Source organism: Bidens hawaiensis, unplaced genomic scaffold (assembly GCF_021521415.1).
Source record: "Bidens hawaiensis isolate Kalapana, Puna unplaced genomic scaffold, B.hawaiensis_p1.1 tig00050556_1, whole genome shotgun sequence".
NCBI classification, from domain to species: domain Eukaryota; kingdom Viridiplantae; phylum Streptophyta; class Magnoliopsida; order Asterales; family Asteraceae; genus Bidens; species Bidens hawaiensis.
Window position 1 is genome coordinate 8,189 of NW_027499049.1, and position 14,026 is coordinate 22,214.

The following is a 14,026-nucleotide window of genomic DNA, read 5'->3' on the forward strand; positions in this document are numbered from 1 at the left end:
CATCCTCATGAGATCCAGTAAGTGATGCCCCACCACGATGGTTTTCACCCTTCCTAGGTACCATGGTACGTCCACACATAGCACGACGACTATCACGCACAATCATATTAGACATAATGTATACACAAACACAAACTTGGATCGACGAATCGTTGGTGATAATAATCAATGTCAACTGTGCTAAAAATTCCTAACATGTATTCACACATCGTATCATGGAAAATCAACCAAACATTCATCATACAACTTAACTTACGATCACTTAGTTCACGAGACAGATTATAACATGTACAAGCTGATTTTATTCACTAAGAAAAGATTAAGTATAAATTCTACAAAATTTACCACAGTAGAATATATGAATTAGGTGTCTCAAACAGCTTTTATTATATTTTTCTCATGCATACAAAACTCACAATAATTCAACCATTAGAGATATGTACCAATAGTTCAGCAGATTGCACAACAAATACTTGTTTAATCGTTCTATCAACTCATTAATCCAAATTATGCAAGACCATTTGGGTTGTATTTAAAACACATAATACTAATTTTCAGAACTGGAACCAACCCGTTTGGCTTGGTCATCAGGGAGTTATGGTGTCGGAAATACAGACCAGAATATAACTCCACGAATCACCTTTGACCAGTGTTTTTATAAAACCATAAGAACTATTCAAAACTCGTTCAAAAATTACAAACTTTACCTTTCTGGAAACTAGACTCATAGTACTATATCCTAGAATCAACAATCATTCAATAATCATCGTTTAACATCAAGTTACATACCAATAAATAAACAAAAATGAATCTATCAGAAAACTGTTGTCATCAAAACTCAAACCCTAACATATTTTTGACATCTCTATTGTTGGAGAAGCACAGAAGGTAGACATCTTAACAAAGGCGCTACCAAGGATCAAGTTCATCACAATGAGGGAACTACTCGGCGTTAAAGACCTGCTTCAAGTTGATCGTGATTAAGGGGGTGATTGTTGGATATATTCACACTCAACTCGAACACAACTCGGAGGGTCATTTTAGTCATTTATTATTCATATTATGTTTTAGTCTAATATTTTAATGTAAACAAACTACAAGGGTCAAACCTATCATATGTGTATAGTCTTATGTATATGTCGTATATATATAAATAGATGTCTGTATCTTTCAGATTGTAACGAACGAACCCACATATCAATTCAAGATTTGTTTGATCAATCTTTGTTATATATATCGATCCTATATATCAGTATTTATCAAAAATTGGCATCAGAGCATAGGATTATCACGAATTGATTAACCCCTCGTCCATTACCCTGATTGCACGCACAAGAAGATTAAAGTTCGTCCCTGTCCTGTAGATAATCAATCGGAAATTCGTTCAGTGTATTAGAATTCGCAATTGAAGAAGACACAAATCAATTGAATTAATTGATTCAATTGGTTCGTTATTGTTGATTTCCCACTCGCGACGGTTATTTGATTTCCAGAAACCTTCAATAATTTCAGTCTGGTTCAAGAATTCGTTTCAATTTATTGTTGGAATTAAACCCTACAATAACGGTTAATTGGAACAAGGAATCGTTAATCGGAATCCAGAATCAAAGTAGATCGTTTTTAGTGAAACCCACTGTTCATCGCTGGTTGAACGCCATAGTTTCTAGAGCAAATGGTTTAGGATCAACTTTTGATGAATCAACCCTAGTACGAAACTTACTTAACTCCGTGCCAGAAAATTTCATCCAAATAGTAGCATCAATAGAACAGTACTCGGATTTAGATGAAATGACTTTAGACGTAGCCATCGGAAGACTTAAAACCTTCGAGAAATGAATCAAGTCAAAGAAAGGTAGTCTAGTTGAAAACAAGGATAAGTTGATGTTCACACGGCATTACGGTAATCATGGCCGTGGATAGTCAAATGCAAGACGAGGAAGTAGGAGGTTCAATCCACGAGGCCGAGGCCGTGGATGGTTTAGACCATCATTATCCCGAGAAGATTCCAGGTTTAGACCATCATTATCCCGAGAAGATTCCACTCCAGACCCGTCCAAAGAAACTAACCAGAATAGAAGAAAGTTCACCGGTGACAGAAGCAAGGTTAGATGTTACAAGTTTAACAAACTCAGACATTATTCTTCAAATTGCCCTCAAAAGGATCATGCACAAGATCAGGCCAATCTAGTGCAAGAGGACGAAGAGCCGACCCTTTTAATGGCAATCCGTGAAGACCGTATTGATACTCAAGTAGTTTTCTTAAATGAAAAGGAGATCAAGCCCAGTAACTATAGGTTAACTGATGAGAGTATGTGGTATCTCGACAATGGTGGAAGTAACCATATGTCCGAACATTTCACTGAGTTAGATGAGAAGATCAGTGGGATGGTTCGTTTTGGTGATGGTTCGTATGTAGATATTAAAGGCATGGGCTCAATATTGCTGGAATGTAAAAACAGGGAGCAGAGAGTTATAACCAATGTTTATTACATTCCCAGTCTTAAAAGCAATATTCTGAGTCTAGGGCAACTAACAGAAATCGGATGTAAAGCCATTATGGAATACAATCAGTTACGTTTGTATGACATACAACAGACACTTCTCATAAAAGTCGAACGTTCAAAGAATAGACTTTACATAATTAATTTGAAGATTGGCACACCCATCTCTCTGTTAGCAAGTATGCAAGATAATGCATGGCTATGGCACGCACGACTTTGTCATATGAGCTTTAATACGATTAAATACATGACACGGAAGAATTTAGTTAGAGGAGTCCCGCGAATTTCACACTCCTCACAAATCTGTGATGCCTGCTTACTTGGAAAGCATAGTAGATCTCCATTTCCAAGGCAAGCCGAATCAAGATCAAATAAATCGTTAGATTTAGTTTCAGGAGATCTTTGTGGTCGTATCTCGCCATCAACTCATTCAGGCAAGAAGTATATTTTCTTATTAGTCGACCACTGTACAAGGTACATGTGAGTATACTTCCTAGAATTAAAAGATCAAGCATTTGAAGCATTTAAAGAATTCAAGTTGATGATAGAAATAGAGTTAGGAACCAAATTGAAGATGTTTAGAACTGATAGAGGTGGAGAATTCATGTCCAAAGATTTCTCCAAGTTCTGTAAATAAAATGGAATAGCAAGACAACTTACTGCACCATGCTCCCCACGACAGAATGGCATGGTAGAACGAAGAAATTGAACAATACTATATGCTACAAGGAGTATGCTAAAGGCAAGTAATAGCCTCAGATATTTTGGGCTGAAGCGATAAGACATACTAATGCTGTCTACATCCTAAACCGAACACCGACCAGAGCTTTAGTTAATAGCACACCTTTTGAAGCGCTTAAAGGTGATAAGCCAAATTTGAAGCATCTTAAAGTTGTTGGTTGTAAGGCATATGCAAAAGTGTTACTACCACACTTAAAGAAGTTGGATGATAGAAGCACTGAAATGGTATATTTAGGTAGTGAACCAGGATCAAAAGCTTATAGACTATTTGATCCTAGAACAAATAGAATTTGTATTAGTAGGGATGTACATTTTATAGAAAAGGATTTTGGAATTGGAAGGAGGATGCTAGAGGTAATAATCCAGAAGAAAACGAGTGGACAAAATTTATAGTTGAAGATGGTTCAACAACAATTCTACCCGATAATCCTGAACCTCAGGCTGAACACATTGAAGTTAACAATCATGATGAAGATGAAGAAGCATCTCATTCACCTGTTAACCCACCAAATTCACCAGTCACTCCACAATCGTACACCCACGAACCAAACTGGGAAACATCTGCAAGCTCCTCTAGACCTTATGATCATGCACCATTACGATTTCAAAGTTTAGAAGATATTTATGCTCTAGCACCAGAAGTAGTTTTAGATGAAAATGAGTTGTTACTAGTTGAAGAAGAACCTAGAACGTATATGGAGGTAGCAGTAGATGAAAAATGGATTGAAGCTATGAAAGTTGAATTAGATTCAATCAATAGGAACAAGACTTGGATCTTGACCGATTTACCCAAGGATCATAAAGCGATAGGTTTGAAATGGGTATTCAAGACCAAGAGAGACGCAAGTGGAAATATAATAAAACAAAAGGCACGTTTAGTAGCAAAAAGGTTATGTACAACAACATTGGATAAATTTTGAAGAAGTCTTTGCCCCGGTAGCACGAATAGAAATTGTACGTTTAATTTTAGCCTTAGCTGCTTATAACAAATGGGAAGTACACCATCTGGATGTAAAATCAACATTTTTACATGGAGAATTAAAGGAAGAAGTGTATGTTTCTCAACCTGAAGGCTTTGTGAAACCACAAGACAAAGGGAAAGTTTACAAACTGCCTAAAGCTTTGTATGGACTACGTCAAGCACCACATGCATGGAATGTAAAGTTAGATAAAACATTGAAGTCACATGGATTTCAAAAGTGTTCATTAGAACAAGCAGTTTATATCAAGACGAGTTCAAACTCTAATCTGATAGTTGGAGTTTATGTTGATGATTTGATTGTCACCGGATCGCCGAAGAAAGAAATTTACAAATTCAAATCACGAATGGAAGGAAAATTCGAAATGAGCGACTTAGGTTTGTTAGCCTACTACATAGGATTAAAATTCACCCAATCAGGGGGTGTTATCTAAATCAGACAAACTGGTTATGTGAATAAGATTCTCAAGGACTCATGAATGCTTGAGAGTAATGATACGAAAATACCAATTGATCCAGGACTTATATTAACAAAAGTTGAAGGTGGAGAACCAATTGATCCCACCAAGTATAGAAGTCTTATTGGATGCCTCAGATATCTCTTACACACTAGACCAGATTTAAGTTATTCAGTAGGATTACTTAGTCATTTTATGCAAGAACCAAAGGAGCATCATCTCAAAGCAATTAAGCAAGTTATTCGTAATATCAAAGGAACAAAAGATTATGGTATAACTTATCAAAGCAATGGAGGATGCAAGTTAGTTGGTTATAGTGATAGTAGCTATGGAGTCTACACTGAAGAAGGAAAAGGCACAACAAAAATAGTTTTCTACTTTGGAAACTCTCCTATCAGTTGGTGCACACAGAAGCAACCTACCGTAGCATTATCATCATGCGAGTCAGAATTCATGGCAGCAACAACAGCAGCATGTCAAGAATTATGGTTAAAGAGACTGCTCAACACTTTAACCGGATGGAAAGAAGAAAAGGTCACATTGTTGGTTGATAACCGATCAGCAATAGCCTTAATGAAGAATCCTGTGTTTCATGGTAGAAGCAAGCACATCGATATACGTTATCACTTCATACGTGAATGCATCGAAAACGAACAAATAACCGTGGAGCATATTGCGGGAGAATCACCAGAAGGCAGACATCTTAACAAAGGCGCTACCAAGGATCAAGTTCATCACAATGAGGGAACTACTCAGCATCAAACACCTGCTTCAAGTTGATCGTGATTAAGGGGGTGATTGTTGGATATAATCACACTCAACTCGAACACAACTCGGAGGGTCATTTTAGTCATTTATTATTTATATTATGTTTTAGTCTAATATTTTAAGGTAAACAAACTACAAGGGTCAAACTTATCATATGTGTATAGTCTTATGTATATGTCGTATATATATAAACAGATGTCTGTATCTTTCAGATTGTAACGAACGAACCCACATATCAATTCAATATTTGTTTGATCAATCTTTGTTATATATATCGATCCTATATCAGTATTTATCAAAAATCTCTAGGGTTCTAATTCATCAATTAACCTTTTAGCGATGAAAGAAGATATACTAAGCTTCGATTAGAAGTGAAATACATACCTTTTTAGCGATAAAAGAAGATGCACTAAGCTTCAGTTACAAGAAATAACACTTAAAATTGAAAATTCCCAAACTTGGTTCTTAGGGTTCTTCACACTCAACACGAATACGGAAAAAATCGAGAAAAAATTGATGGAAACCAACACCACATGTGAATTCCTCTAGCAAAAATAATAAGATTAGAGCCCGGAATCAACGGATTTGGTTAAGAATTGAGTGAGTTAGAGAATTAAGAATGAAAGATTATGGTGGGTGTAGAGAGATGAAGAAGAAGAAGAAGAAGAAGAAGAAGGAATGAAGAGAAAGAAAAAAATGTAGGTTAAATATGTGGTCAGGTTAGATTTAAGAATGAGAGGGTAATTCAAAATTTTTTGAAGAAAAGAGGGGGTGAATTTAATTTGAAATTTTGAGGGAAGTGAAATTAATAGAAACTAAGTAGAATTAATTTTTATATTTTTAATAATTAAAATAAAGAGTTTGATATAATGCCAAATGTTTATGTTTCCCTTGTACATTTTAATTAATATTTTAATAGTTTTTTGTTCGTTTTTAGTTGGGATTTGTATACTACTAACATTTTTATGTTTCGTACGTTCAGGGATTTGATCGTGTTTAAAAAGGACGAAAAATGAGCTAAAAAGAGCCGAAACGGAGATCCGGAACGCGTCAGGAAGGGTCAGTACAAAGAACCGGTCAGACCGGGTCGGTCTGACCAGCCCCCTTGGTGGAGCACGCCATGCCGCACGACCGGGGAGGCTAAAGCCCGTTGCGCGACGCCTAGGGGATGCTGGAGGATTTTTTTTATTTCGTTTTTGCTACATGTTGGGCCTTGTTTTGGGTATTTATACATCTTTAACTTAAATCTGAACATACCCTGCTGCCACTAGACAAATTTAGAGTTTCTTGGAGAATACTTTGGAGTCTTGTGGTGGTTTTGAAGGCACGAGAACAACTGGTGAAGAGCTTTACGTTCAAGATCGAAGACTACGGGTTTTATCGCCTTTAATCTTTCGTTTCTCATTATTTTACCATGTTTTCAGTTTTATTTGCTTTGTTTGATTTATATTATATGATGCTAGGCTAAACCTCATAAACTACCTAGGTCGTGATGAACCTTTGTTCGGTTTGATTTTGATTGGGATTTCTTTTCGTTATGGATTTTATGTTCTAAGTAAAATGTTGAGTTTGAATTAATTGATGCATATGATTTCTTGGTTTTATTTACTTGGATTTATTGTTTCACATTACCCTTGGTGATTGTTTCATAGGATAGGGTTTTGTTAGGTCACTTACTGTGTGTTCTTGACTAGTTTATGATTGATATGCATTAAGATCATAGAAACAATAAAACTAATTGAATAGATAAAAGTGAGCTGTTAGCCTAGAAAGCTGTAAGGTGATAGGTTATTTATTGACCTTTGTTGGTTAGGATTGCTAGATTTAGTTCTTCGTAAGGAGTCCGTCTAGGTTTGATTGACAACTTAGTCTACTAAGTCAATTGAGTCTTCTTAACTCTCTTTGATTTTCGCGCTATAAGGTAGGATTTCGTCATAAAGATACTTAGACATAAATTATTAAATAACCATAAGGAAGTTTAATTCATTAAACTGGTGAGTCTTAAAACTTGTTTGAAATCCATAGGTGTCTTCTTGGAGGTCAACGGTCCTGTTCGGGTTTTCTGTCAAGGGTATATTTTACAATCCCAGTTCCATAACGTAAGTTTCCCATTTGATTGATTGCCATAACATTGGGGATTCTAGCCTAGGTAGTTATTTTCATCATCTGAGTTAATCTAAGTGTTTTAATAGTTTATTATATTTTATTTAATTAGGGTTAAGTTTATAAGGTCAAGTTATTCTACAAAGGGTGACAAAAATGAGAAGTGTGAGAAGCCATAAATAATTGACATGTGTCAAGTGGGGACGTAAAGAAAAAGGGTATATGGGTAATTGTACACATTTTCTCTCTCCACATGCAAGGCACATGTTAATACCCCCAACATTTTAGAACGTTTATAACTTTTTCGTATGATATTTTTAAAAAAAAAATATCATCATAATAACAAGCGTTTTTTTTATCTTTAATATGAGTATGGTTTTTGTTATATAAAATTTAAAACAAAAATCACGTCATTGTGTCTTTTCGCACACCATTGTGTCTTTTTGCTTATCATTGTGTCATTTTTCGTCATTGTGTCTTTTCGCACACCATTATGTCTTTTTTCGTCATTGTGTCTTTTCGCTTATCATTGTGTCTTTTTTCGTCATTGTGTCTTTTTTCGCACACCATTGTGTCTTTTTTCGTCATTGTGTCTTTTCACACACCATTGTGTATTTTCGCTTATCATTGTGTCTTTTTTCGTCATTGTGTCTTTTCGCACACCATTGTGTTTTTTCTCTTTTCATTGTGTATTTTCCCACACCATTGTGTCTTTTTCGTCATTGTGTCTTTTCGCTTATCATTGTGTCTTTTTTCGTCACTGTGTCTTTTTTCGCACACCATTGTGTCTTTTCGCACACCATTGTGTCTTTTCGCTTATCATTGTGTCTTTTTTCGTCATTGTGTCTTTTTTTCGTCATTGTGTCTTTTCGCACACCATTGTGTATTTTCGCTTATCATTGTGTCTTTTTTCTTCATTGTGTCTTTTTTCGTCATTGTGTCTTTTCGCACACCATTGTGTCTTTTTATCTAATACATAAAACACAATTCTTAATACATGTTACACAATAACTTGAAACATAAAACAAAATGGTGAATACGTATAACACAATGACCTAAAATGTAAGACACAATGGTGAATACGTGTAACACAATGACCTAAAACGTAAGACACAATGGTGAATACGTATAACACAATGACTTGAAACGTAAAACACAATGGAAACAACATATTATACAATGACACAATAAACAACAAAAAAAACACAATTAAAAAAACCCATTAATTTTTTTTTTATTTTTATATAACAATATGATACTCATATTAAAGATAGAAAAACGCTTATTATTATGGTGATTTTTAAAAAAAAAAATAATGTCGTATGAAAAAGTTATGGACATTTTAAAATGATGGGGGAACTGACATGTGCCTTGCATTTGGAGAGAGAAAGTCAACAAAGATGAGTTATTACCTTCATGCCCTTTTCATCAATTTTTATTTATTAAATTAATCTCAGCCATTCAAATGTAAAATCAATAGACTGGATTCCTTTTCACCCTTCTCATTTTTGTTGTCCTTTGTATTTTAACTTTACCCTAAGTTTATAATATTTAATTAATTAGGTTTAAGTAATGATTATGTTTTATTATATTTTAATAAATTAGGGTTAGATTTAGTTAATTAATAATTAGTTTAAAAACCCCCTTCAAACATTATTATTAAATAGTCATGTCTTGTAGCTAAGTCTAATTAGCCAGTTTACGTCATTTATAGAGTCTCGTGGGTTCGATATCCGGACTTACTTAGCTGTACTAGAGTCGACCGGTATACTTGCCAGTTAGTAGTTTTAGGTAAGTTAAGAGTCTAGAATTATTACTTATTGTCTAGATTAGCTTATTTTTAGTTAATAATTATTTGACTACTTTTAGCACATCAAGTTTTTGGCGCCGTTGCCGGGGACTTTTGGCGATTGCGTTGTTAGCTTTAATTGGACTTAATTGCTACATACGTGCTATTTGTTTTTGTTTTGAGTCGTAGGAGTCTATTTTTCCGTGTCTTTTATTTCTTTTGAGTCGTAAATATGTGTGAGATTTGTGGCGGACCCCAATTTACACTTATATGTCCACAATATGTGGGGTGTTTGGCACATCATTATGCTAACCCTTTTGTGCAGTCGGTGCAAAATTTTTCACAAGGACCTTTTCCATATTATTTTGATAATTCGTATCAGCAACCTCAGCAAAAACAGGAGCAGTGTTATGATCAATTTTCTAAAAGCCTTTCTGATGAGGGTGTAGCTGCTATGGGTAGGATAGAAAAGATGTTGGTCCAATACATGGCTACAGATACCCAAAAGATGTTCGTTGAGCATGATACCATCTTCAAAAATCACCAGGATATTATTACAGATCTCCAACGTCAAGTAGAAGAAATTTCTAGGAGACTGAATGAAGAAGATGAAATGGAGAGGTTGAGATCCTTGGAATATGTTGAGCAGTAAGATGAGGAGATCACTCAATTAACGGAGACAAAAATGGATGTTGAAGTCCCACCTCCGGTTTCACATGGTATTATTGATTTTTTGAGTGACTCTGATGATGAGATAAACCAAGAAGAGTGGGCTGCTTATCAGATGTCGTTAATGAAGAAAGAAGAGATAGAGGATGAAGTGGATTTGGGGGAGTCACTCGAGCTGATGTTTGGTGTTGAGGATATAGTGAAGGTTGATAATGAGCTTAACGAGGAAGATGAATTCCTGAATCTGGAGTTGGATGGATTGTCGGATTATGACGGGGGATACACATTGGACGTTAATGAGGATGTTGCATTTTTTGAGGCCCTGCTTGTAGAGGACAGTGTAGATGACGATGTGGTGTTAGAGGAAGAACACCATTGTCGGCCCGTGGACTGTATTTTGAATGCTTATCAGGAATTAAAATGACGGGATATGGTCGAGGATGAGAAATTTCCTGAAAACCGAACTTGCGTATATTTTAGGAGATGGTCTACGGGAGTGAAAAAGCCATTAAATGTCAATCACGACCAGTCTTCTCGATACTTACAACGCATTCGACTCTTGCCAGGTAAGTATAAATATAGGTGGTCTGACCCGTTACTGATTTTTAATTTTAATGTAATATTTTGCGGTTCCATCATTGATATATTAATGTTTGAAAAATTCCGGGTGGAACTAAACGGGTCAGATAGGGTCCAGATCAAGGAGAAACCTCCTGATTAAGTTCAAGTGTGGGGAGGTTTCGCGGAGTCTGTATATTTAATCGAGTCACTAACATAGTTTTTTTGTAGTTCGTCTTTGTTTTTTCGTTTTTCTTTAAATTTTGCTAGTTTGAAGATTGTATGAGCTAGAGAGACGATCCCCAAAGAAGAATTTAATGAAAAAGACAAGTGTGGGGATGGAGCAGCTGAATCGTATACTTTATATTTATTATTTGCTCCTAATTATTCAAGTTTTATATATTTTGTGAGTTGGTGAAATATTTTAACTGCATAATATCTATCAGTTTGATAAGATACATTTTTAGATATGTTTGTTTTGTTTTTCCGCTTACGCTCGTGGATGAGAGAAAGAGTTACCGTTTGCTGAGCAGTTCGTAGTTGGAAGGCGTTCATGGAAAGAAGACCTTGGCATCATTTTTCATTCGCATATTACCAGCTAAGTCTTTTCCATTATCTAGCATATTAACTGTTTATTTTTCTTTTATTTTGCGTTTTCTAGTTTATTTACTTTTTATTTTGTTTTTATTTTTATTTTTAGCCTTTTATTTTTTTGTAGTCCGACTTTATTTTTAATTTTATTTTTATTTAAGTTGTCCTTATCCTTGCATTGAGGACAATGCAAAATTTAAGTGTTGGAATAGGATATTTGAGTCATAGTTTAAATTTAACTTTTAAAATAAAAAAAATTAAAATATATATATATATAAAAATTGAAAAATGTTTTAAAAATGTCCCTTGAATTTAGTTTTTTTGCGTGAAAGTGGGAGATGATGATATTTATCGGAAATCGGCTTTTTCAAACTACTAATAATATGAGATATATAAAAGAAAATGCACTTAACTTGGGATGTGTCGGTAGGCTCAGCCTTGAAAATGAAAGGGCAATTTGATAAAATGGTTTAAAACGGAAATCTTTTGTGGGTAAAGCGTTTTGTCCGTGGAAGATAAGTAATGAAAGGTCGGGCCATACTCAAGCCTCAATTATTGGTATGAAATGTGGAAATATTATAAAATTTAAAAATCTGAATACGTTATCATATGATGCTTGGTAGGTTTAACATTAGAGTTTGCCATGTAGCCTGTGATATAAATCTTAAATTGCTTAGTTTTAGTGTTTTACACTTCATTGGCGTATGATTTTATAACCTTAATTCTTGTATTGATGGGATGCTTCGGGTCAAGAGACCATGGGTCTGTATGCAATCTATTCATCTAGGTATTCACAATTCCTAAGTGGGGTTGTGGATATTTAAATAAAGCTAAAAAGAGCAAACCCTTATAAGTCAATAAACTTGATCACAAAAGTACAAAAGTACAAATACATTACAGACTTGATCATCCACGTTGTTAGCCATGTGGGGTCCCCTTGCTTGCGTCTCATTACTATTAAAAAACGGACCACAAGGGACACGCTAAATGTAAGCCCTACAGATGAAATTTTGCATGCTCACCTATGGTGATGGGTTTGGGGTATTGCTTGATAACATGGGTATGTCATGTTGTGGGGAACACTAGCTATTAATTAATTGAACCTTAATCGTATCTAATGGCTGCTTGGTAGACTTTGATGCTTAAGCTTAAGTGGATAAACAATACCCTTGATCGTCTTAACTATTCATGAAAAAATAGTGCAACAAAAGTTTTAATTCTGCTAATTTTAAGGTTTAAGTCAATTTGGGGTGGTCTGGTCCGGTAAACGCTGAAAATAAGCGAGTCTTAATTGTGTAAACCACTGAGTACTATTATTTTCGGATCATATTTTTCCCGGTAAAGATTAAGGCATGGGTTTAAGTGGACAACAATATCAGTGATCGCGGTTTTTGCGTTTTTCTGAGCTTTAAAAATTAACCTATATGTTTGTAAGACTGTAATTTTCCGATTTTGATTCAACTGCATCAAACTTATTCAGGGACGAAAAAAGAATAAGTGTGGGGATATTTGATATAATGCTGAATGTTTATGTTTTCCTTGTACATTTTAATTAATATTTTAATAGCTTTTTGTTCGTTTTAGTAGAGATTTGTATACTACTAACATTTTTATGTTTCGTAGATTTCGGGATTTGACCGTGTTTAAAAAGTACGAAAAATGAGCTAAAAAGAGCCGAAACGGAGATCTGGAACACGTCAGGAAGGGTCAGAACAGAGAACCGACCGGGCACCTTAGTGGAGCACGCCGCGCCGCGCAACCGGGGAGGCCTAATCCCGTCGCGCGACGCCTAGGGGAAGCTGGAGGATTTTTTATTTCGTTTTTGCTACATGTTGGGCCTTGTTTTGGGTATTTAAACATCTTTAACTTAAACCTGAACATACCTTGCTGCCACCAGACGAATTTAGAGTTTCTTGGAGCATAGTTTGAGTCTTGTGGTGATTTTGAAGGCACGAGAACAACCGGTGAAGAGCTTTACGTTCAAGATCGAAGACAACGGGTTTTATCGCCTTTAATCTTTCGTTTCTCATTATTTCACCATGTTTTCAGTTTTATATGCTTTGTTTGATTTATATTATATGATGCTAGGCTAAACCTCATAAACTGTAACACCCCGTAACCGCAGCGGAAACGTACACGGGATGCAACAGACACATCTGATATCAACAGCATTACTTATAAAGAAAATACCACTACATTAATTTATAACATATTACATTGTTGCGAGTTTCATTACTGTCTAGGTGTTACACACATATTTTACCGATAAGACATTAATAAATTCATTACAAAACATAGAGCAGCAAGCTTCCAACAGGTAGCACAGATAGTTAAGCACACATCAATCAATCCAACTTGGGCATACCTAGAAAACATGTAAAGAAAACGGGTCAACTACGAATAGTTGGTGAGTTTCACTAATTTAAATAAACACTGACAAATCATTTTAATAATCATTTATTAGCAATATAATCATGCTGGGAACTATGTTACCCCAGAACATTTCCATTAACTTTCTGGGAACTATGTTACCCCAGAACAATAATAACCCCTGGGAACTATGTTACCCCAGAACAATAAATACCCCTGGGAACTATGTTACCCCAGAACAATAATAACCCCTGGGAACTATGTTACCCCAGAACAATAAAAACCCCTGGGAACTATGTTACCCCAGAACAATAACTACCCCTGGGAACTATGTTACCCCAGAACAATAATAACCCCTGGGAACTATGTTACCCCAGAACAATAATAACCCCTGAGAACTATGTTACCCCAGAACAATAAAAACCCCTGATAAACAATTTATATATTCTGTGCATCAAACCATATATATATAAATATACAAGTATTTCCATACGATCGG

At 35.3% G+C, this 14,026-nt stretch overlaps 1 pseudogene; it reads left to right on the top strand.

The window, feature by feature from the left end:
• Positions 1 to 4,700: 4,700 nt before the first annotated feature.
• On the top strand, positions 4,701 to 5,459 carry LOC143598589 (secreted RxLR effector protein 161 pseudogene; annotated as a pseudogene).
• Positions 5,460 to 14,026: the final 8,567 nt, after the last annotated feature.